The sequence below is a fragment of the Abrus precatorius genome, unplaced genomic scaffold (genome assembly GCF_003935025.1).
Source record: "Abrus precatorius isolate BTA unplaced genomic scaffold, Abrus_2018 Scaffold10, whole genome shotgun sequence".
Taxonomy (NCBI): domain Eukaryota; kingdom Viridiplantae; phylum Streptophyta; class Magnoliopsida; order Fabales; family Fabaceae; genus Abrus; species Abrus precatorius.
The window spans coordinates 12491447-12495893 of NW_020874292.1; the positions used below are offsets into that span (position 1 = coordinate 12491447).

General features: G+C 38.8%; 1 non-coding gene across 1 annotated transcript; it reads right to left on the minus strand.

The window, feature by feature from the left end:
* Positions 1–3274: 3274 nt before the first annotated feature.
* On the minus strand, positions 3275–3379 carry LOC113853393. The gene has a single exon (XR_003502565.1). It is a non-coding gene; the product is annotated as a small nucleolar RNA R71 (small nucleolar RNA).
* Between the last annotated feature and the right edge of the window lie 1068 nt (positions 3380–4447).

The window sequence follows — 4447 nt, forward strand, 5'->3', positions numbered from 1 at the left end:
GAAGGTAATAACAATTAATTAATTTCAACTAAGAGTAATTAGATATTGTTGTTTGTACCTCTTGTAACATTATTTTCTTTTATGTAGAGAAACTTCTCCATTTCCTTTAAGATGAAAAGATGATTTTCTAGGCCTGGAAGAGTCGCACTGTAAAGCAACTAAGACAAATGTACACAGTGGCTTGTCAGGACCCCTCTACTGCTGATTGGATAGCACCCAACTTCTTTCATGCCTTGCAGAAGTATTGGGGTACGAATGAGTTTAAAAATCTCTATATAAAGAACAAGACAAATAGGGCATCTAATAAAGGGGGATCACTGCATACTGGTGGCTCTACAACTTTGGCTGACACTAAGGAGATCTTTGTATGTGGTTTTAAAATTTATTTTATTCCATCTATAATTTGATATTTAAGATGGTGATTTAATTAGAACTGCAGGAGAAGTCATTGAAGAGGCCATCTACACACAGAGAGCTATTCTAGGAGACATACATTCACAGGAGAGACAAAAACCTGTGGGTTGATACACGATCTCTGACCACATATGTAAGTCATCCTTATTGACACTATATGTTATTATTAATGATTTATTAAATAGTGTCACAGACTAATATAATTATCTGAACTAAACTGAATTGTAGGATGACTCTGTTCAAAGGCTTGAGGATGCATCTTCTCAGGATCTATAGTCAGTTGATGAGGATGCTATGTGGTCACAGATAGTGGGTGGCTTTTATATAGATCGCATTTATGGCATGGGGGTTGCTTTGTAGACTCCATGTCCCCTACATCTGTCATCGGAGATGCCTGATGAATTCACTTTTTATTATATTTTTACTTGCCTTTTTGGCGCTCCTTAATAGAAAAAATGGACTTAGATAGTACAAATAATATAGAAATCACATTTTGAGTAAATATCATAGGTTTATTAATTTTTGGTTAATTTACATTTAATTACATAGATATAGATCGCAATTTTAATTATCTTGATGATTTTGCAGAGTGCCCAAGTTAAATTTGAGAAATCTTGGTCCTTGGATGAAAGTTGCCCCCAAAGTACCCACTTTTAGGAGCAAAAGTGGCAACTACAGCAAGTCTGGGCATTAAAAGTTACAAAGTAGCCACTTTTAAGACCAAAAGTGGCAACTCTAGAAGCTCTAGGGACGCTAAATTGAAAGCATGATGCGCGTGGCCACTATTGCCTTTCAAAGTGGCTACGCGCATCCAAAGTAGCCACTTTCAAGACCAAAAATGGCAACTCCAGAAGCTCCAGGAATGCCAATTTTGAAGCATGATGCGCGTGGCCACTATTGCCTTTCAAAGTGGCTACGCGCATCCAAAGTTCCCACTTTCAAGACCAATAGTGGCAACTCCCAAGAATTGACAATTTTACGAGAATTGCGCGTGGACACTTTCAAGGCCCAAAGTGGACATTTTCAAAGGTAAAAGTGGACACTTTGGTGACATGTCATCCACTATAAATAGATTTTAGGAATTAGGGTACGACACTTTTACACTTTACACAATTTTTTCTTTGCCAAATTGAGACATTTCTTCAGAACATTGGAGTCTTGGGTGACAGCCAAGGGTCCTCTATAGGTTTTAATTTTCAATTTCCCTTTTGATTTTGGTTGAATTTACATTAATGTTACTTACGTTCTTGCATTTCTTCCTTTCATTTGTGAAGCCCATCCACATAGAGGGCTAAACTTCCTTGTAATTCCTAGTCAATGCACATGAATCTTGAAGTCTTGGGATTAATTGCAATACAAATCTTTCTTTCCTTGAATTTATTAACCCCAATCTTTGAATGAAATGGAATTTGCATGAAGGGAACATTGCTTAATGAACCCTAAATTACCCAACGAAATTCTAATTCAAAATTGCTTAATTTTGATTAATCCTTGAGGTTGCTTAATCTTAGGGATAGAGATTGGAGCCCATTAAGATGCTTAATTTTAATTGGGATGTTAAAGTTGATTTTCGCTTGTTAGATTAACTTAATTCAAGGGAAAGAAAGGGGAATATTGAATCATTTGAAAGAATAATGATGGAACTCATTGATTGACTAGGAATTACTCATTTTAATTGATTAAATTTCACTAGTTTACACTTTGCTCTTGATTAAAATCTGAAAATTGACAAACCTCCCCCCAATTTACTTGCTTTAAAATACATGTTCGCACTTGTTCGATGTATGTTCTCAACCAAAAATTCCTTGGAGACGACCTAGGACAACACCCTAGTACTGCATTTATTTCTTTGCATATTTGATGAGGATTAACGACAATCTTTTGCATGACGAGTAGCTAAATTCGTTTCATCAAATTGGCGCCGTTGCCGGGGAACTTTTGGTGCTGAACTTATGTTGAACATGCTTGGTACTCTGTTTTTGTGTCTTGCATGTTACTGTGTTTGTTTCATTTTGAGTTTTTGTGTTGTGTTGAAAGTCATACGAATTTTGTGATCTGTTTTTGCATTGTTATTGCAAGATTTTCTGCATCATTTCCTTCATTCAAGCGTTGAAATTTTTCAATCACTCACTTCCAATTTTCTGCACTCATTTTGCTGTATATTTCTCTGTTTTTCTGCACTTTTGCTGCATAATTCTGCAGAATTCTACAGAGAGATTTTTAAACTGCTCTTGTTATTTCATTTACTTAATTTGCTTTCAATTTAGTTAGTTGATATCTAGTGCATGACCCGATCAAACCCTGGAGATTTGTATCCATTAGACCAGGAGATTGATAGGACTTTTCATAGGAACATTAGGACACATAGGGATCACTCTGATCACTCTGAACACTCTGAACCATCATCATCTCCTACTGCATCTTTGCTATTAGTGACACCAATTTCTGTTTACTCTTCTACATTTTCACTTGGCTCTAGTTTTGGAGCAATGGCAGGTGATGAGAGGACTCTTAAGGAGCTAGCTGCACCGGATGTCACATACCAAACATTGTGCATCCAATATCCAGATGTGGATGCCCCTTTTGTTTTGAAAACTGGATTAATTCACCTTCTACCTAAATTCCATGGTTTTGCAGGTGAAGACCCTCACAAACAGTTGAAGGAGTTTCACATTGTATGTTCCACCATGAGACCTCTAGGTGTTCCGGAGGAGCATGTCAAATTGAAGGCATTTCCATTCTCTCTTATGGATTTGGCTAAAGACTAGTTGTATTATCTTCCACCTGGCTCTATTACAAGTTGGGACACCCTCAAGAGATTGTTCCTGGAAAATTTTTTCCCTGCCTCAAGAGCTGCCTCAATAAGAAAGGAAATATGTGGTATTAGGCAGTTGGAAAGGAAAAGTTTGTATGAATATTGGGAGCGTTTCAAGAGACTTTGTGCTAGCTGCCCCCATCATCAGATAAGTGACCAGCTCCTAATCCAATACTTCTATGAGGGCTTACACCTAATGGATAGGAGCATGATCGATGCAGCTAGTGGGGGAGCCCTAGTTGACAAAACTCCCGCTGCCGCTAGAAACCTCATTGAAAATATGGCAGCTAACTCTCAACAGTTTGCTACAAGGCAAAAATCTCTCATGTCTAGGAGTGTTAATGAAATTCAAACTTCAGATTCACACAAGCTGGAGGATAAGCTAGATGAGTTGGCTTCTATGGTAAAACAGTTGGCATCCATCCAAAAGAATTCTGCTGCATATACACCTCCACCTCCATCCATTCCAGCAATGCTTTGTGGGATTTGTTCATCTACGAATCACTTCACTGATAGTTGCCCCACATTGCAAGAAACTGAATCTTCGGAAGGTAATCCTCAAGCTTACGCTGCTAATATTGATGCTAATACATTCCCTTTTCAACAGTTGCAGCAACAACAAAGTTGGGATTTATCTTTCAATAGATATAATCCCGGTTGGAGGAACCATCCTAACTTGAGGTGGGGAGGAAATTCCAACCAGCAAAATCAGCAAAGCAACAATTACCAAGCTGGTCAAGGTAGGCCACATCAGCCACGCCAATGGAATGATCAACAACATGGGCAACAACCTCACCAACAGTAGCAAGCATCCTCATCCCAAGCCTTTTCTTGTCAGAAGAATGAGCCGTCATTAGAAGAGCTTGTGAAGCAGATGGCCATGAGCAACATTAATTTTCAACAGCGAACAGAGGCCAGTATCAGAATAATTGAGAACCAGATGGGACAGTTGGCTTCCTCTATAAATCAAATTCAGTCCCAAGGCTCAGGCAACCTCCCAGCACAAACAATCACAAACCCAAAGAATGTCAGTGCAATTACTCTGCGGTCTGGGAAGGTAATGCAAGAGCTTCAAATGCCTAGGGAGAAGGAGATCCCTCGCCCCTTGGTTGATGAAAGAGAGGAAGAAAATGCACCCACCACTCAAGAAGTGGTAGAAGAAGCTGAAAGGGCAATTCCACCACCTTTCCCTCAAAGGGTTATGATTGCCAAACCAAG